This window comes from Schistocerca serialis, chromosome 5 (assembly GCF_023864345.2).
Source record: "Schistocerca serialis cubense isolate TAMUIC-IGC-003099 chromosome 5, iqSchSeri2.2, whole genome shotgun sequence".
Taxonomy (NCBI): Eukaryota; Metazoa; Arthropoda; class Insecta; order Orthoptera; family Acrididae; genus Schistocerca; species Schistocerca serialis.
The window spans coordinates 298,128,470-298,149,742 of NC_064642.1; the positions used below are offsets into that span (position 1 = coordinate 298,128,470).

General features: G+C 40.3%; 1 protein-coding gene across 3 annotated transcripts in view; it reads left to right on the forward strand.

Moving 5' to 3' along the window:
• Positions 1 to 21,273, forward strand: part of LOC126482316 (UDP-glycosyltransferase UGT5-like) — a 64,150-nt gene that overhangs the window by 8,351 nt on the left and 34,526 nt on the right. For 2 of the 3 annotated variants that reach the window (XM_050106356.1, XM_050106355.1), the window contains exon 2: positions 21,092 to 21,238. The gene's annotated coding sequence lies outside the window, so the exon portion shown is untranslated. The remainder of the gene's footprint in view (positions 1 to 21,091; positions 21,239 to 21,273) is intronic. The other variant, XM_050106357.1, reaches the window with a different exon arrangement.

Sequence of the window (21,273 nt, forward strand, 5' to 3'; positions counted from 1 at the left end):
ATGAGCCCTCCCCACCCCCCCTCCCTGGCTACCAAACCGAGTGTACATTGGATTTCTTTCGGGGCCGGATATTGTTCCCTAAGGGGCTCATAATCCCTCCTTGTGCCTTCTCAGATCCTGCCCTACTACAGAAGGTTAATGGAGGTAGGCAAAGATAGGAGCATACGGTATAGGTTCCCAGATATGTGAGTGGCTCCAAGGCTTCTTGAGTAGCAGAACCTAGCACATTATCTCAACGGTAAGTGTTCATCAGAGACAATGGTACCGTCAGCAGTGCCCCAAGGAAGTGGGATAGGACCACTGCTATTTTCTCTATACATAAATGATCTGGCAGACAGAGTGAGCAAGTGAGTGCAAGATGATAGACTAAATTTCCAGTTGGTGTGATGAATGGCAGCTCACTCTAAATGTAGAAAAATGTAAGTTACTACAGATGAGTAGGAAAAACAAACCTGTAATAGTCAAATATAGCATAAGTGGTGTGCTGCTTGACACAGTCACATTGATTAAATATATAAGCATAAGTTTCAAAGTGAAATGAAATGGAATAAGCATATAGGCTAAGGATCGTATTAGGGAAGGCGGAAAGGTTGGCTTCGATTTGTTGGGAGAATTTTAGGAAAGTTTGGTTCATTGGTGCAACCCATTCTTGAGTACTGTTAGAGTGTTTGGGATCCTCACCAGCTCAGATGAAAGGAAGAAACTGAAGCAATTTATCTGTGAGCTGCTATATCTTTTACTGGTAGATTTGAACAACATGCAAGTATTATGGAGATGCTTCTGGAACTCAAATGGGAATCCCTGGAGGGAAGAAGGCATTCTTTCACAGACAGCACATTTGTGAGAAAATTTAGAAAAGTGGCATTTGAAGCTGTCTGCAGAACAGTTCTATGTTGGGACCATGAAAACAAGATAAAGGAAACTGGGGCTTGTATAGAAAGTAGTTTTTCACTTACTCTATTTGTGAATGGAACAGGACAGGAAATGACTAGTAATGGTACAGGCTACTGTCCACCATGCACCCTACAGTGGCGTGTAGAGTATGTGTGTTAATGTTGATGTAGAATGCATTACCACCCACCACTTATCATGTGGTGCCATAGCTTCCGTCTCGTTGTGTATACTGTGAGGTACCTTGTCAACAGAGCCCGTGAGCAAAACAAGAGACACCGAGGTGTCCAATGTGACATGTCAACTCTTTCTTACTGCTACAGCCAGAAGCAGGAGTCTGAAGATGGCTGTCTGTGGCAGAAAGCATCTTCAGGTGTTCGCAAACTGTGACCAGTTCCTTCTGCATTACAGATAGCATGCATATGCCCTGTCCATCCTAGTACTACTAACTTGAGAATTAATTATAAAAGCACACATAAAAAAACATGCACAGAATTTAAGAATTAACCTAAGAATACATAAAAATCACATAAAAAATTAAATACGTAAGGTGCTGTTCTGCTGGCATGTCACAGGTGGTAGCTGGAAATCATGATCAGCTATTAATTGCACAGGTGAACATCTTATGTGGAGTTATGAAATTTCAATGAAGAGCAGAAAATCCAAACAATTACGAAAAAAATATATTACTACTCACCAAAAAGATGGTAACATTGAGTTGCAGACAAGCACAATGAAAAGACAGTTACACAGCGAGCTTCTGGCCAAAGCCTTATTCAGAAAAGAAAGGAAAATGCATACATTCACACAAGCATCACACTTCATGCACACATGAACACTATCTCCAGTATTTTCACTGTTCCTGCCTGCAACATATTTATGGTGAGTAAAAATCTATCCTTTCCATAATAGTTGATATTCCAACCTGGACATTTTGTTTTTAAACAATTAAAATAATTGTGTTCCATATGTCAGATTGAAGAAGATCTATAAGGGATGCACACCTAGCTTTTGTGTGCCATTTGCATGTACGCTCATTAGATCAGCTGTGAGGGCAAGTTCATTAAGAGATATCTAGTTCTGGCATGAACAGCTCTATGTGTAATGTCCAGATTTTTAAAAAATATATGGAAAGCTCTGAATTGACTCAGAGAACAAAAGAGACCCATCAACTACTGAATGTAGGTATTATCCCTGCAGCTGCAGCTCTGAATGGAAATGTTCTCAGAATTCGAATCCCCTACTTTTTTTAGTGCCATTCATTTCTCAATTTTTTTTCCATTACTCTTGTTGTAAATCACTTCATAATTTTTCAGTGATTTTCAGAGGCGGGGGGGGGGGGGGGGGGGGGGGGGTGCAAGTGTCCCATTCTTTAATTTTAGAAAAAAAAGTAAAATTAAATTAATATACAAAATTTTGTATGGGCAGTTCCTCCATGTTTTCATAAACGACACGTCAGAAAGGATGTTTAGGAAAAAAATTGTCAACCTACTTGTTTCCACATAAAAACTGCAGCCAATTCTCAAATTTTCACAGTTTGCTGTACGTTGCATAAGATGTTTTGCAATTACCTATTGCCAATGGGATGTATATAAAGCAAAAAAATTGCAAGAATTTATAAAATCAAGTTTAATTGCAGTACACAATATCTCATTCTCAGCTAGATAGTGGGTTTCAAGGCCTGGATGATTTGACATGGAATGCCCCATTAACCAAATCGGCTATTTATGCACACTCCCCAGAACAACCCAAACTTTCACGTCGTAATGTGTGTTCATTCCATTTCATATCGCTTTGCAGCATTATACCTAGAGATTTAATTATCATAACTGTGTCTAGCAGCAAACCGCCAATACTGTATATCAGCATTACAGGGTCGTTTTTCCCATAACCTACATTTTTCTACTTTTGGAGCAAGCTCTCATTTGTCACACAAAATAGAAACCCTGTCTAAATCATATAGTCTTTCATTTTTATTCGACTGCCCCTTGCAAATAACTTTGCTGTCTCTTGGCACTCTGTGGTTTAGACATTATGACTGGCAGTACTCTACAGACACTTTTACTTATCTGCTCCTACTTCTGTAAATAGCAACTGCTATTTTGGAAATGTAGTCATTGTAGAACTTAATAACTCTGCTTGTAGAAGAGATGGAACTGTTGTAGCATTGGAGTGTGCTACATAGCATAATTGTAGGAACTGTGGCAGCATGTCGACTTTTATCCCTGTTGGGCATAGGATCCCCATTTGCACCTGTATTTCACAAAATCAATGTAATCCATGATTGACAGCTCTCTCTGTGGCGACTGTAAATACCATTATTGAATGGATATGACACACTGTGGAAGCAGAAGATAGTCCCAGTTGCCGAGTGCCATTCGGAGGCTGCTGTTCAGAACTGAGGAGGCACATCATGGCAAATGATGTGCCTGAGTGATGGAGGCCTCTTGTGGTAAAGCTATATACTGAGGATTGAGTGTGTACACAGTAATTTTCATAGATCAAATCACATTTCAACTTACCAAATGTCCACTAAAACTATACTATTTTAAATTTTAAAAACTTTTGTCTCTTACCAAAGGATATGCTGCAATGCTTAAGTCACTGAACTCATGGTCTCTGAGAGTAGGATTCAAATCCTGTTCAGAGAGATATAGGTTTCCCATAGTTTCACTTCAGATGGAAGCTGGAATTGTCCTTTTGAAAAGACAATGTCGAAGCTGTGCTTCTGTTGAATTTCTAATGAATTCTTCATAAAAAACTGTAAAACCCTCGCCTTTGTTCCTTTTTAAAATCTATCATCCTCCTCCTGTTTATTCTCAACTTGAATATGATTATACAATGTATGAATCTTCAGGCATGTGTAACTCAAAATAGTTAGATACTGTTCATCTTAAGAGGAACAGCCATGTGACCTCTAGTTACCCAAGAAGAATGAGACAGCATACCTTGGTAGTGATACCTGTTTTAAGGATCTAGCCACTGCTGTAACTATTGACATAAAATAATTTCACCAGTAAATATGATGAGTAGTAGTTTAGAAGTATATGTCTTACACAGTTTGACATTATAGATGTTTAAAGTCTGAATCATAACAGGAGCAGTTCAGTTCACCGACCTGGCTGATTAACTAATTTTAGAAACAAGAAAATACAAGAACCATTGCACCACCTAATAATGTAGTTAAATCAGCTATTAAGTAATTTTTTTATCATCATCGTGATTTGGTATATACTACTCGATGTAAGCAAGTCAATTTCCTTGGATGCTAATTTGTTTTTACAGTCATGATTTCATAAAGCAGTTAAGTAGATGATGTCACTGCAGCCAGAAATTCTTCATTGGCTCAGATTTGGTCAAACAGTGTACTAACAGAGACAATGATGGGGGAACATTTTTGATACTGTACCAATATTCAAAACCAAGGAAAGGTTTCCTTATTTTGGTTACCAGGACATGTGAGAAATGGGGGAAATAATATTTCAGACACAGCAGCCAAAGATGTCTGCAGAGATACTTATACTATATACCTGCATTCTCTGATCTCATTACTGAGAAGGAAGCATTTATGAGTCTGTGGGAGGAAGAGTGATTGCAGGTAATATACAACAAGCTGTAAAGTCACTCATTCGTCCGTGGTACTTGTCCTGACTCAGGACATTACTTGGAATCTCACACCTACCTTTGCAGATGACAGGACTCAGTAGATTGTGGTACCTTATGTCCCTCCTCCCCCCCATGAACCATGGACCTTGCCGTTGGTGGGCAGGCTTGCGTGCCTCAGCGATACAGATAGCCGTACCGTAGGTGCAACCACAACGGAGGGGTATCTGTTGAGAGGCCAGACAAACGTGTGGTTCCTGAAGAGGGGCAGCAGCCTTTTCAGTAGTTGCAAGGGCAACAGTCTGGATGATTGACTGATCTGGCCTTGTAACATTAACCAAAACGGCCTTGCTGTGCTGGTACTGTGAACGGCTGAAAGCAAGGGGAATATACAGCCGTAATTTTTCCCGAGGGCATGTAGCTTTACTGTATGATTACATGATGATGGCGTCCTCTTGGGTAAAATATTCCGGAGGTAAAATAGTCCCCCATTCGGATCTCCGGGCGGGGACTACTCAAGAGGATGTCGTTATCAGGAGAAAGAAAACTGGCGTTCTATGGATCGGAGCATGGAATGTCAGATCCCTTAATCGGGCAGGTAGGTTAGAAAATTTAAAAAGGGAAATGGATAGGTTGAAGTTAGATATAGTGGGAATTAGTGAAGTTCGGTGGCAGGAGGAACAAGACTTCTGGTCAGGTGACTACAGGGTTATAAACACAAAATCAAATAGGGGTAATGCAGGAGTAGGTTTAATAATGAATAGGAAAATAGGAATGCGGGTAAGCTACTACAAACAGCATAGTGAACGCATTATTGTGGCCAAGATAGATACGAAGCCCACACCTACTACAGTAGTACAAGTTTATATGCCAACTAGCTCTGCAGATGACGAAGAAATTGAAGAAATGTATGATGAAATAAAAGAAAATATTCAGATTGTGAAGGGAGACGAAAATTTAATAGTCATGGGTGACTGGAATTCGAGTGTAGGAAAAGGGAGAGAAGGAAACATAGTAGGTGAATATGGATTGGGGGTCAGAAATGAAAGAGGAAGCCGCCTGGTAGAATTTTGCACAGAGCACAACATAATCATAACTAACACTTGGTTTAAGAATCATGAAAGAAGGTTGTATACATGGAAGAACCCTGGAGATACTAAAAGGTATCAGATAGATTATATAATGGTAAGACAGAGATTTAGGAACCAGGTTTTAAATTGTAAGACATTTCCAGGGGCAGATGTGGACTCTGACCACAATCTATTGGTTATGACCTGTAGATTAAAACTGAAGAAACTGCAAAAAGGTGGGAATTTAAGGAGATGGGACCTGGATAAACTAAAAGAACCAGAGGTTGTACAGAGATTCAGGGAGAGCATAAGGGAGCAATTGACAGGAATGGGGGAAATAAATACAGTAGAAGAAGAATGGGTAGCTTTGAGGGATGAAGTAGTGAAGGCAGCAGTGGATCAAGTAGGTAAAAAGACGAGGGCTAGTAGAAATCCTTGGGTAACAGAAGAAATATTGAATTTAATTGATGAAAGGAGAAAATATAAAAATGCAGTAAGTGAAACAGGCAAAAAGGAATACAAACGTCTCAAAAATGAGATCGACAGGAAGTGCAAAATGGCTAAGCAGGGATGGCTAGAGGACAAATGTAAGGATGTAGAGGCCTATCTCACTAGGGGTAAGATAGATACCGCCTACAGGAAAATTAAAGAGACCTTTGGAGATAAGAGAACGACTTGTATGAATATCAAGAGCTCAGATGGAAATCCAGTTCTAAGCAAAGAAGGGAAAGCAGAAAGGTGGAAGGAGTATATAGAGGGTCTATACAAGGGCGATGTACTTGAGGACAATATTATGGAAATGGAAGAGGATGTAGATGAAGATGAAATGGGAGATATGATACTGCGTGAAGAGTTTGACAGAGCACTGAAAGACCTGAGTCGAAACAAGGCCCCCGGAGTAGACAATATTCCATTGGAACTACTGACGGCCGTGGGAGAGCCAGTCCTGACAAAACTCTACCATCTGGTGAGCAAGATGTATGAAACAGGCGAAACACCCACAGACTTCAAGAAGAATATAATAATTCCAATCCCAAAGAAAGCAGCTGTTGACAGATGTGAAAATTACCGAACTATCAGCTTAATAAGTCACAGCTGCAAAATACTAACACGAATTCTTTACAGACGAATGGAAAAACTAGTAGAAGCCGACCTCGGGGAAGATCAGTTTGGATTCCGTAGAAACACTGGAACACGTGAGGCAATACTGACCTTACGACTTATCTTAGAAGATAGATTAAGGAAAGGCAAACCTACGTTACTAGCATTTGTAAACTTAGAGAAAGCTTTTGACAATGTTGACTGGAATACTCTCTTTCAAATTCTAAAGGTGGCAGGGGTAAAATACAGGGAGCGAAAGGCTATTTACAATTTGTACAGAAACCAGATGGCAGTTATAAGAGTCGAGGGACATGAAAGGGAAGCAGTGGTTGGGAAGGGAGTAAGACAGGGTTGTAGCCTCTCCCCGATGTTGTTCAATCTGTATATTGAGCAAGCAGTAAAGGAAACAAAAGAAAAATTCGGAGTAGGTATTAAAATTCATGGAGTAGAAATAAAAACTTTGAGGTTCGCCGATGACATTGTAATTCTGTCAGAGACAGCAAAGGACTTGGGAGAGCAGTTGAATGGAATGGACAGTGTCTTGAAAGGAGGATATAAGATGAACATCAACAAAAGCAAAACAAGGATAATGGAATGTAGTCTAATTAAGTCGGGTGATGCTGAGGGAATTAGATTAGGAAATGAGGCACTTAAAGTAGTAAAGGAGTTTTGCTATTTGGGGAGCAAAATAACTGATGATGGTCGAAGTAGAGAGGATATAAAATGTAGGCTGGCAATGGCAAGGAAAGCGTTTCTGAAGAAGAGAAATTTGTTAACATCCAGTATTGATTTAAGTGTCAGGAAGTCATTTCTGAAAGTATTCGTATGGAGTGTAGCCATGTATGGAAGTGAAACATGGACGATAAATAGTTTGGACAAGAAGAGAATAGAAGCCTTCGAAATGTGGTGCTACAGAAGAATGCTGAAGATTAGATGGGTAGATCACATAACTAATGAGGAAGTATTGAATAGGATTGGGGAGAAGAGAAGTTTGTGGCACAACTTGACCAGAAGAAGGGATCGGTTGGTAGGACATGTTCTGAGGCATCAAGGGATCACCAATTTAGTATTGGAGGGGAGCGTGGAGGGTAAAAATCGTAGAGGGAGACCAAGAGATGAATACACTAAGCAGATTCAGAAGGATGTAGGTTGCAGTAGGTACTGGGAGATGAAAAAGCTTGCACAGGATAGAGTAGCATGGAGAGCTGCATCAAACCAGTCTCAGGACTGAAGACTATAACAACAACAATGTCCCTCCTCCACGGAACTCATCTTTGATTGCTGAGCAAAAATAATCAGTATTATTGTTAATATGTACTATGTTTTTGGATGGGGTCCGCTCTTAGCAAAACACAATTTTGTTTTTTACCCCAAACTTGTTTCACTGCAGTTGCAGCATCATCAGTGGGCTTTTATTTTATGGCTGTATGGCTGTTAAACATAAAGAATGTTCTTTACTGTTCGTAAACATGTAAATATTGGTTTTTAAATTGTAATTATAGATTCTTGAAGAACGCATAAAATTATCTATTCATACCTTTTAATCGCATAGTGTGGTTATCCTGCTGTATTATGTTTTTACAGTATCTGTTTTCTTTTACAGTTTGTCATCTGCAACCAAATACAACTTAATGTGTACAAAATATCTAAGCAAAAATTACGATGTGGAAAGTATTGTGGCTGTGTCTGAAATTAATTAAATTTATGTAGAAGGTTGTATGTGTACCTGTGTGTGTGTGTGTGTGTGTGTGTGTGTGTGTGTGTGTGTGTGTGTGTGTGTGAAGATGAGGAAAAAAGAAAATGTAAGTGAAACATAATGAAAACACACACACACACACACACACACACACACACACACACACACACACACACACACACACAGGTGCGCGCGCACGCACGCAGGGGCCTCACCGTTCTTTCGTGAGTTCATGTGTGGCGCACATGGGGCCCCAAGCTATTGCAGAAAATTCTTCTTTCTCTGGCAGCATTTCCTTCACCCTGCCTTCCCTCCCTATCTTTGCTCCTTTCCTGTTGTCACCACCTTCCCCTCTCTTGGTGTTCTGATTTATGTTGACCTGGCCATCCACCTGGTTTCCTGTATTGGTTGCAATTTCGTTCCTTTTGCCTATTCTTTCATCCTTTAGGTCCCCGCTTGAGGTTTGACCTCCACTTCAAAATTTCCTGTTTTTAATGTGAGCCATATGGGAAAGATATCCCTCTCTAGCATCTATGATGTGGATTCCTTTCCCCCCTTCCTTCCCCTCTCCCTTCCCCACTGTAGCCCCATTCCACCCGCTAGGTCACCAGCATGTATAGCCAGTCCATGTGATGGGGCTGTTATGTACCCATACGTCTCTTCAAATGGTAAAGGATCATTGAATGCTGCTTTGTATGACCTGGCAACCTTCCCTTCCCTGGCTACACCATGGGAGGAGGGCCAAGCTCGCCATCTTGCGATGAAACCCTTTCCCCCTTACCTTGTTTGTACTAGGACGGATGGGGGCACATTCCCACTGTTTTTTATTGAAAATATCAAGGATAAGTTTAGTGAAGTGGAGTCTCTTAGTAAGATGCGGTCGGGCTCCCTCTTGGTCAAAAATGCTTCTGTCACCCAATCCACAGCTCTTTGTGCCTGTGATCATCTTGGCAACGTCCCGGCATCTGTCCTCCCCACTGATCTATGAATATGGTCCAGGGAGCTACTTTTCATAGGGTCCTCATCCTGCAAACTGATGACGAACTCCGGCCTAATCTGGTGCAGTGTGGCATTCATTTTGTTCAACATGTGCAGAAGGGTCGCAAAGACAACCACACCAATACTGGTGCCTTTATTCTGGCTTCCCAGAGAAGGGCAAGGTTACGTGCTACAGGATACAAGTCCTTGGATCACCTATCTTATGCTGAGGCTCGTCAAAAGTATGAGAGACTCCATCCAGTTTCACTATCTTCAACTTTTGCCTCTGTTACTTTATTTCCTCCTCTTCCCTTGTCTTTATCCCAGCCCCGTCCCTCTTTTCTCTCCCCCTCCCATGCAGTTCCCATGACCTCCCATCAGGGAGCCACTCCCCCGCATCAGCCAAAGAAGTGCCCCCCTTCTTCGGCATCTGCTGGTGATCAGGTTCCCTCCCAGTACCCCTCTCCCCAGTGTCTCTCAGGCCAGAAGACTCTTCCCACCATTCAGCCACGAGGCACACCATCTGTGCACCCCAAGGTCGCCCCCCTCTCTTTCAGTTCCAGATCTTGCAGAAGCCTGTACTCTCTCTGTGCCCTGCCCACCCCCACTTCAGAAAGAGAAGAAGAAGAAACATAAATCCCAAGACAAGGCACCCCCAGTGCTCCCGGAGGTGCCATCTCCCCCCTCATGACCTGAGTCTGATACTGGCTAGTTTCTAGCTGAAATCTAGATCTGCCAATAAAATTTTAAAGTACGACTGATAGCTGATAGCTGAAATCTATTATTTACAAGTTGCTGAGTGTAACAGCCTTCTGAATGGAAGTTAACCTGATGAGTCTCATACCTTATTTATGGATGTAACCCCATCTTTGTCGGTGATGACTACTGACTGAGTGACCTGACCTCCCCCCTCAGCTTCTTCATGTCTACCTTGGACTCTCACCACAAATCATCCAGTTGACTTGCAACAGATACTATCATCACCTACCCCAAATGCAACACCTTGTCCCTTCCTATTCTGTGTTCTGTCTTGTTCTTCAAGAAACACAAAAATGGTTCAAATGGCGCTGGGCACTATGGGATGATCATCAGTCCCCTAGAACTTAGAACTACTTAAACCTAACTAACCTAAGGAGATCACACAACACCCATCATCACGAGGCAGAGAAACAAGAAACACATTTCTGTGATGAACACTCTCCAATATTTTGTGATTATCAGGCATTCTGTCAGAACTGTGGTGGCCCCGGGTAGCATCTGGTGGGGTCTGCACTTTGATTTGCTCCAGTGTCATTAGTAACTGGATCTCCCTATGTACCAACTTGGAAGCGATAACAGTTCGAGTGCACACAACTCTGGCAATCACCATTTCCAGTGTCCACCTCCCTCCAGGTAGGCCACTTCCTTACATTAAACTGTCTACCTTAATCCTTCAACTCCTGCCCCCATTTCTCCTCCTTGGGGACTTCAATGCCCACCATCCACTGTGGGGGAGTGTCACTTCGATGGGTAGGGGTATCGTAATTGACCAACATATCACGGATCTCGATTTACCTCTCCTTAATGATGGTTCCACTACGCACTTCAGTGCTGGTCATGGCACCTTCTCTGCTATCGATCTCATGATCTCCTCCCCTACCCTCGTGACTTCCCTACACTGGTCATCCCATGATGACCTTTGTGACAGTGACCACTCTCCAGTGATTCTATCATTCCCCTGCTGCCGCCAGGCAGACAGGCCCCCACATTGGGCTTTCCGCAGGGCCAATTGGCCTTTATATACATTTGCTGCGAACTTTGACACACATAGGTTTGCTGTGAACTTTGACACCTCCCTCTTGAATTCCATTGATGTAGTTGTGAAAGGCATCTCTGCCACTGTTCTTCATGCTGCTGGTACTGCTGTCCCCCTATCCACAGGACCCTCTCACTGCCAACTGATTTTATTTTTAATTTATTTACATATCAAGTTCCTTAAGACCAAATTGGGGAGCAAATCTTCAAGCTCATGGAACATGTCAGTACATGAAATTACAGCATAAAAGTAATAACAGATAAAAAGAAAAAGTTTATGAACCCAAAAGAAGTCAGTCCATAAGTTTAAGTAAAAGCAATCAAAAGTACAACAAGAACCAGCTTACTTTTTTCAAGAAACTCAATGACAGAATAGAAGGAGTGACCCTTGAGGAAACTCTTCAGTTTCAATTTGAAAGTGCGTGGATTACTGCTAAGATTTTTGAATTCGAGTCGTAGCTTATTGAAAATGGATGCAGCAGTATACTGCAGATCTAAATGCAGGTTTGATTTCTGCCAAGAATTAACTGAGTGAAAGCTGCTTTTTCTTGGAAATAAGTTAATATTGTTAGCAAGAAATGACAGTAATATATATATTGAGAAGCCAATGTCAAAATATCCAGACTCGTGAACAGGGGTTGACAAGAGGTTTGTGGACTTACACCACTTACTGCGCGAATCACCGATTTCTGAGCCAAAAATATCCTTTTAGAATGGGAAGTGTTACCCCAGAATATAATACCATATGACATAAGCAAATGAAAATAAGCAAAGTAGACTAATTTTTGTGTCAAACAATCACTCATTTCAGATACCGTTCAAATAGTAAAAATAGCAGCATTAATTAAGTCTTTGAACACGATCCTCAACGTGGGCTTTCCATGATGGTTTACTATCTATCTGAACACCTATAAATTTTAACTGTTCAGTTTCACTAATCGTATGCCCATTCTGTGAAATTAAAATGTCAGGTTTTGTTGAATTGTTTGTTAGAAACTGTAGAAACACAATCTTACTGTGATTTAGCGTTAGTTTATTTTCTACAAATCATGAACTTAGGTCATTAACTGCTCTATTTGAAATGGAGCCAATGTTGCACACAACATCCTTTACTACCAAACTAGTGTTATCACCAAACAGAAATATTTTAGAGTTACCCGTAATACTAGAGGGCGTATCATTTATACAGGGTGTTACAAAAAGGTACGGCCAAACTTTCAGGAAACATTCCTCACACACAAAGAAAAAAATTTGTTATGTGGACATGTGTCTGGAAATGCTTACTTTCCATGTTAGAGCTCACTTTATTACTTCTTTTCAAATCACATTAACCATGGAATGGAAACACCCAGCAACAGAACGTACCAGCATGACTTCAAACACTTTGTTACAGGAAATGTTCAAAATGTCCTCCGTTAGCGAGGATACATGCATCCACACTCTGTCGCATGGAATCCCTGATGCGCTGGAGAATGGCGTATTGTATCACAGCCATCCACAATACGAGCATGAAGAGTCTCTGCATTTGGTACCGGGGTTGCGTAGACAAGAGCTTTCAAATGCCCCCATAAATGAAAGTCAAGAGGTTTGAGGTCAGGAGAGCATGGAGGCCATGGAATTGGTCCGCCTCCACCAATCCGTCGGTCACCGAATCTGTTGTTGAGAAGCGTACAAACACTTCGACTGAAATGTGCAGGAGCTCCATCGTGCATTAACCACATGTTGTGTCGTACTTGTAAAGGCACATGTTCTAGCAGCACAGGTAGAGTATTCCATGTGAAATCGTGATAACGTGCTCCATTGAGCTTAGGTGGAAGAAACTAAAATGAGCTCTGACATGGAAATTAATCATTTCCGGACACATGTCCACATAACATCTTTTCTTTATTTGTGTGTGAGGAATGTTTCCTGAAACTTTGGCTGTACCTTTTTGTAACACCCTGTATAAATAAGGAACAGGAGTGGCCCCAACAGTGATCCCTGAGGCACTCTCCACCTTGACTGTACCCCACTCAGAGACCCCACATCATAGCCATTCTCAACATTGTGAATAATGACCTTTTGCTGTCTGTTTCTACAGTAAGAGATGAACCAATTGTATTCCATAATTGTCCAATTTATGGAGCAATATTTTGTGATCAAGACAATCAAATGCCTTAGTTAAATAAAAAAATATGCCTATAATTTGAAACCTTTTGCTTAACTCGTTGAGTACCTTGCAGAGAAAAGAGAATATAGCATTTTCAGTTGTTAAGCGACTTCTAAAGCCAAACAGTACATTTGATAGCAAATCTTGTGATATAAAATGATCTATTATCCTTACATACACAGCGTTTTCAATAACTTTAGCAAACACTGATGGCATAGAAATAGGTCTAAAATTGTCTACATCATCCCTTTCTCCCTTTTTATAAAGCAGCTTTACTACTGAGTACTTTAATCATTCAGGAAACTGACCATTATAAAGGAAAAATTATAAATATGGCTAAATACAGGGCTAACATGTGCAGCACACTACTTTAATATTCTGCTAGGCACTCCATCATAACCACGAGAGTCCTTATTCTTTGGTGATTTAATTATTAACTCAATCTCTCCCTTGTCTGTATCACAGAGGAGTATTTCAGACATCAGTCTCGGAAAGGCATTTGTCAAGAGTGTTATATTATTCCCTGTAGAAGCTAAATTTTTATTTAATTCACCAGCAATGCTCAGAAAATGATTGTTAAATACTGTACGTATGTCTGATTTATCAGTAACAGAAATATTTTTACTGCAAACTGACTTTACATTGGAGACGTTGTGTTGCTGACCAGACTCTTCCTTCACAACTGACCATATGGCTTTAATTTTATCCTGTGGATTAGCTATTCTATTTGCATACCACATACTCTTTGCCTTCCTAATAACATTTTAAGCATCTTACAGTACTGTCTGTAATAGGCTACTGCAACTTGTAACTACTTCTAACATTTTGGTATAATTCCCACTTTTGTTCTACATGATACCCTTATCCCACTATTCAGCCACCTGGTTTGCCCATTACTGCTAGTACCCTGTTTAGAATGTTCTAATGGAAAGCAACTCTCAAAGAGCATGAAAAATGTGTTAAGGAAAGAATTATGTTTATCATCTGCGTTATCAGCACTATAAACATCCTGCCACTCTTGTTCCTTGACAAGTTTTTAAAATACTTTCTATTGCTGTTGGATTAACTATCCTACATAGTTTGTAATTACATGTGACATTTGTTTGAGTACAAAACCCTTTTAGTGTTAAAATTTGTGCATCACGGTCTGAAAGGCCATTCATGCATCTAGTAATGAAGAATGAATAAAAATATTGTCTATGGCTGTGCTACTGTTCCCCTACACCCTAGCTGGAAAAACACAGTCTGCATCAGATCATATGAATTTAGGAGATCTACCAGCATCCTTTTTCTTGCTCCATCATACACAAAATTTATACTGAAGTCACCACATATAACTAATTTCTGGTACTTCCTACAAAGTGAATCGAGAGCCCTCTCTAGCTTGAGCAGAAATGCTCTGAAGTCAGAGTTAGGTTACCTATAAACAACAACAATTAGAAGTTTAGTTTCACTCAATTCAACTGCCCCTGCACAACATTCAAATATCTGTTCAGTGCAGTGCCATGATAGGTCTATGGACTCAAATGGAATACTGTTTTTATGTACATAGCCACCCTCCACCCCACAAGGAAATCCTTGAAAAACAGCCAGATAAGCTGTATCCTGAAAAAGGAAGCCTCTGAATTGTGAAATTATTTAAGTGGTGCTCCTTGGTGGACGAAGGATGTTGCAGTCACTGTCCAGGACTGCCGACAGGTGCTGTAGCGATTTAAGCAACATCCTTCACAGACCAACCTCCTCGGTTTTAAGCGTCTCCATGTTAAGACTCGTTATCTTATTAAGTGGAGTCAAAAGAAATGCTATGAGCGCTATGCTTCCTCCCTGGGGATGCATGCCTCTTCATTGCACGTTTGCTCCAAGCTCTGTAACCGTCTAGGCCGCCAGCAACAGTCAACTGTCCAGGGTCTGAACCTCCGAGGTGCTCTGTGCACTGATCCATTGCAGAGGTCCTAATTGAGTTCAGAAAGGGTGGGCTAAGTACAGTTAGCGGTGTCATGTTTGATGCTGTTAGAAGTAGTGTATGTTGTAGCAACTGAAGTAGATAGTTCCTGTGAGTTAATATGGATAGAGGTCATTAGTCATGACAACTGGAATAAAATAATAATTTGATCCTTTTACTGACTTCCCAAATCAAATAATACAATTGCTGAAAAGTTCAAAGAAAACCTAAGTCTAATTTCAAACATGTACCTGACTCATACAATTATAGTTGGTGCCGACTTCAATTTACCCTATGTTGGGAAAAATACATGTTAAAATCAGGAGGTTCGCATAAAATGTCATCCGAAATTGTGCTAAATGCATTCTCTGAAGATTATTTCAAGCAACTACTTCATGAGACCACTTTAACAGTAGACAGCTGTGAAAACACTATTCATCTCTTAACAATAAATAATTCTGAGCTAACAATGAGCATGTAAATGGATACTTGGTTTGGGGAATGCAGGCTTGTCTTAGCAAGACTGAATACTGTAACTCCCAAGTCCATCAAAACTAAACATATTCAAAAAAGCAGATAAAAATTTGCATGACACCTTCATCAGAGACAGTCTCCATTCCTTCCAAATTGTCCGCAGCTCATGGTCTAGTGGCTAGCATTGCTGCCTCGAGATCGCGGGGTCCCGGGTTCGATTCTCAGCTGGGTTGGGGATTTCCTCTGCCCGGGGACTGGGTATTTGTGTTATCCTCATCATTTCATCATCATCATCATCATCATCATCATCATCATCATCATCATTATTCATGACTGTGGCTAGATTGGACTGTGTAAAAATTGGGACTTTGTATGGGCTCTGATGACCACACAGTTGGGTGCCCCACAAACCAAACATCAACTCCTTCCAAATTAACAGTGTAGGTATACACCAGATGTTGCTTGAATTCAAAGAAATAGCATCAACAGCAAATGAGAGATTTGTACAAAATAAATTAACAAATGAAAGGGCCAATCATCCATGGTACACAAAGCAGGGGCAGAATACTGTCACAGAATCAACAGAAAAAGCATGTCAAATTCAAATGAACACAAAACCTCCAAGATTGGCAATCTTATATGGAAGCTTTAAATTTAGTGTGAACTTCAGTGTGAGATGATTATAATAGTTTGCGCAACAAAACTTTGTCTTGAAACTTGGCAGAAAATCCAAAGAGATTCTGGTTGTGTGTTAAGTATCCTAGTGGCAAAACACAATCAGTGCCTTCTCTGCATGATAGTAATGGAAATACTATCAATGACAGTTCTGCTAAAGCAGAGTTACTAAATGTAACCTTCTGAAATTCCTTTACCAAAGAAGACAAAGTAAATATTCCAGGAGTCAAGAACAGCTGCCAACATGAGTATCTTTGAAGTAGATATACTCAGAGTAGTGAAGCAATTTAAATCACTTAGAAGAGCAAGTCTTCTGGTCCTGATTGTGTACCAGCTATTTCCTTTTATAGTATGCTGGCACAATCATATAAAATCACTCGCTCGACAAGGGATCCGTACACAAAGACTGGAAAGTTGCACAGGTCACACAAATATTCGAGAAAGGCAGTAGGAGTAATCCACTGAATTACATGCCCATATCATTAACATTGATGTGCTGTAGGATTTTGGAATATATATTGTGTTTGGAAACTACAAATTACCTCAAAAGCAACAATCTACTGACACATAGTCAACAAGGATTTGAAAATATCATTCTTGTGAAACACGAAGTGTTGGGTGCTATCGACAAAGGATTTCAAATTGATTCCTTATTTCCAAATTTCCAGAAGGCATTTGACACCATACCGCAAAAGCATTGTAATCAGATTGTTTGCTTATGGATATCATATCAGTTATGCACCTGGATTTGTGATTTCCTGTCAGAGAGGTCACAGTAACTGATGAAACGTTATAGAGTAAAACAGAAGTGATTTCTGGCATTTCCCAAGGTAGTGTTGTAGGGCACCTGTTCCTTATCTGTATAAACGATTTAGGAGAAATCTGAGCAGCTGTCTTAGGTTGTTTGCAGATGATACTGTTGTTTATCATCTAGTAAAGTCATCAGAAGATAAAAACCAGTTGCAAAATGATTTAGATAAAATATCTGTGTGATGTGAAAATTGGCAACTGACCCTGAATAATGAAAAGTATGAGGTCATCCACATGAGTGCTAAAAGGAATTCATTAAACTTTGGTTATACAATAAATCAATCAAATTTAAAGGCCATAATTCAACTAAATACATAGGAAATACAATTACAAACAACTTAAATTGGAAAGAACACACAGGAAATATTGTGGAGAAGGCGAAGACTTCATTTTATTGGCAGAACACTTTGAAGGTGCAACATCTCTACTAAAGAGACTGCCTACAGTACACTTGTCTGTCCTCTTTTGCAGTACTGCTGTGCAGTATTGGATCCTTACCAGGTAAGGTTAACAGAATACATCAAGAAAGTTCAACAGGCAACATGTTTTGTATTATGAAGAAATAGGGGAGAGAGTCTCATCGACATGATAAAGGATTTAGGGTGGACATAATTAAAACAAGGACATTTCTTGTTGCAGCAGGATCTTCTCATGAAATTTCAATCACAAACTTTCCCCTCTGAATGCGAAAATATTTTGTTGCTGCCATCATACGTAGGAAGAAAAGATCGTTGTAATAAAATAAGGGAAATCAGAGCCTACACAGGAAGATATAGGTGTTAGTTTTTTCCACACTATGCTTGAGAGTGGAATAACAGAGAATTATTGTGAAGCTGGTTCAACGAACTTCAGAGTAGCCATGTAAATGTAGATGAGTGGTTTAATTTCCTTGCATCACAGTTTTCCATTACTGTATAGAGTATCTCTATGGTATTTTAAAACTTCAGTGTATTACAGCACTTGAACAACATTTTTTTACTGTTTCAATAAATACTTCTTTAGTCACAAACGTCATCTAATTAATTTGCCTTCTGCCTCCGTCCACAACATCCCTTCCACAACATCCCTTTGTTGACTGTGGCAAAAGTATAAGTGATTCAAGACTTCAAATTGTAGATGTTGTCAAAGGCCCTACGAAAACTCTACGTGTTGCAGAAGTCCAAGATTATATCACTGGAAAATCACCCGAGTGTGTTCTACCTCAATTCCACCCATCCTTGATCAACTAGGGACACGCTTGGCATCCTCACTTTTTGTTTCATCAGGTGTGTGAAGAAAATAATCAGACTGATTTTTTATCTACCAAAGTATTCATTTTTTTCAGACGACAATATTGGGTCCTTCGGCAGCTGTAAACCACCAGAATCATTGTTCCCGTGTTGGCAGTAGCACCGAAAGACTTCAACTGGTAGGGCCTTTAACATGTCGGTCACATTCTTTTGAATGATCTCCAGAGCCCCAAAATGACATATTGTAAGACACTGTTCAATTTTGGGAAAAGATAAAAGGACTCAGACCAGATGAATAGGGGTGCTGTGGAACAACAGGAATGCCTTTTGAGACCAAAACTTCTGTGATGGAAGTGGCTGTGTGGTGTAGGGTATTTTCAAGATGCAGCATCATCTTAACTGTAGTGTCTCATCTCATTCAATTAACCATTTTCCTGAGCTTTTCAATGATGATGATGATGATGATGATGAGGATGAGGATGAGGATGAGGATGAGGATGAGGATGAGGATGAGGATGAGGATGAGGATGTTTGGTTTTGTTGGGCGCTCAACTGTGTGCTCATCAGTGCCCATACAAAGTCCCAATTTTTCGCACAGTCCAATTTCTTTTCTGAGTTCAATTTAACCACTGTCACAAATGATGGTGATGGTGATGATAATGATGTAATGAAGAGGACACCACAAATACCCAGACCCCGGATAGAGAAAATCCCCAACCCAGCTGGGAAACAAACCCAGGACCCCGTGATCCAGAGGCAGCAATGCAAGCCACTAGACCATGAGCTGCGGACTGAGCCTTTCAAGGACATCATTATAAAACACTTGGTTGATAGTGTGTCCTGTAGGGACAAAGTCTTCATGCATAATACCCCTACTGTCAAAAAAGCAAGTCAGTGCTGTTTTGATGTTCAATTTGCTCATTCAAGCTTTTTTTGGTTGAAGAGATATCTCTATGTGCCACTCCTCACTTTGCCACTTTGTCTCAGGATCATACTTGAAAAATCCAGGATTCATCACCTGCGATCACACAACTGAACTAATCATAGTCATTGGAATCCTCTCAAGAAGATCAACACACATGTCTACTCGATTGTCGTCCTGCTCAGCTGTGAGGTTTTTCGGCACAGTTTTGGCCCAAGTGTTTCACATGTACAAAACTTTGGTCAAAATTCGATGAACAGTGAAAGTGTTATTAGTAAACATTGGTCTGATCTCACAAGAGCATGCACATATTTGATGTTTTTGTCAGTTTCTGAAATTGAAAATCTCCCTGAGTGAGATTCAAATGGCTCTGAGCACTATGGGACTCAACTGCTGAGGTCATTAGTCCCCTAGAACTTAGAACTAGTTAAACCTAACTAACCTAAGGACATCACGAACATCCATGCCCGAAGCAGGATTCGAACCTGCGACCGTAGCGGTCTTGCGGTTCCAGGCTGCAGCGCCTTTAACCGCACGGCCACTTCGGCCGGCCTGAGTGAGATTCAGAATGGCTCTGAGCACTATGGGACTCAACTGCTGAGGTCATCAGTGCCCTATAACTTAGAACTACTTAAACCTAATTAACCTAAGGACATCACACACATCCATGCCCGAGGCAGGATTCGAACCTGCGACCTTAGCGGTCATGCTGTTCCAGACTGTAGCGCCTAGAACTGCAGGCCACCCCGGCCGGCTGAGTGAGATTCATCTTCAACCTGTTCTCAGCCTTCCAGAAATGATTTTGGCAGCAGAAAACTTGTGATCTTTATAAGGAATGTTACCCACAGGCCTGTTTCAACTCTTCGAAAGTCACACTCACAGTGTCCCCAAATTTAAAACAAAACTTGATGGCATAATGTTGCTCTAAATTCTGCTGCTCCATATTTGTACTCATAACAAAAACACAACTTCACTGATGATGGCGCTCTCAAAAATCACGTGATGGCAGTGCAGAGCTGGAACTTGGACTAAGTACGTGGAAGGGATGAACACACCAGACTACACAAGCAGAGCAACACGGTTTTGCCAGATTGCTCACAGTGTTGTCAGTCTCATTACTTTTCTCATACACCTTGTATATATGAAATTGCTGAACCAGTGGTATAACGATGGCCATGGGGTTACTTCCCATACTGTGTTCGGTAATTAGTTTGAAACTGAGTGTAATGTTTGATCTGAATAAATCATGTAAAACATTACTCCTTTCCTTTAATGTTATGGCTGGGCTTGTGAGTCAAAACCCATTGTTGCCAACACATTTAGGTTTTTCATTATTTCCATAAAGTACTTATCATGGATGTGGGGATGGATTCAAAGAGCACAGCCGATTTCCTTCCTGATATTTTCAATATTTGAACTTGTGCTCCATCTCTAATGACATCATCAATAGCAAGGCATTTAACCATAAACATTTCTTTCTGTCCTTAAACAGCTATTACTGTTCTGTAGTCTTCATATCATCTGTAACATACACAAACAAAAACTTTTAGTTTGTGAATTTCATACCCCAAAAACTATTTAAATTTGTTAGTTAGTCTGATTTCTGTGACAACATAAAATCATAAAATTCTTTTTGAGAGGTACTTTCAGCATAATGTTAATTAAATTTACTAGTTTACTTTCATATTTATTGCATATACTGTAACGGAGAGCATGTACCTGTTCTTTTAAGTAATTAAAAATGGTGTTTCTTTCAGGACTAATAATTTTATGTTATTACATTGACCTCAGGCTTAAGCTGGCACATTTCCAATGCTGGAAGAAAAAGTAATGATTGATTAGGCACTTCAGTTTGAAAAAAAATTGAGCTCTGTGGAAGAGAAAAGGATACGATCACTGAGAAAGTAAGCAATTGATTTTAAATACAACTACCAGGTAA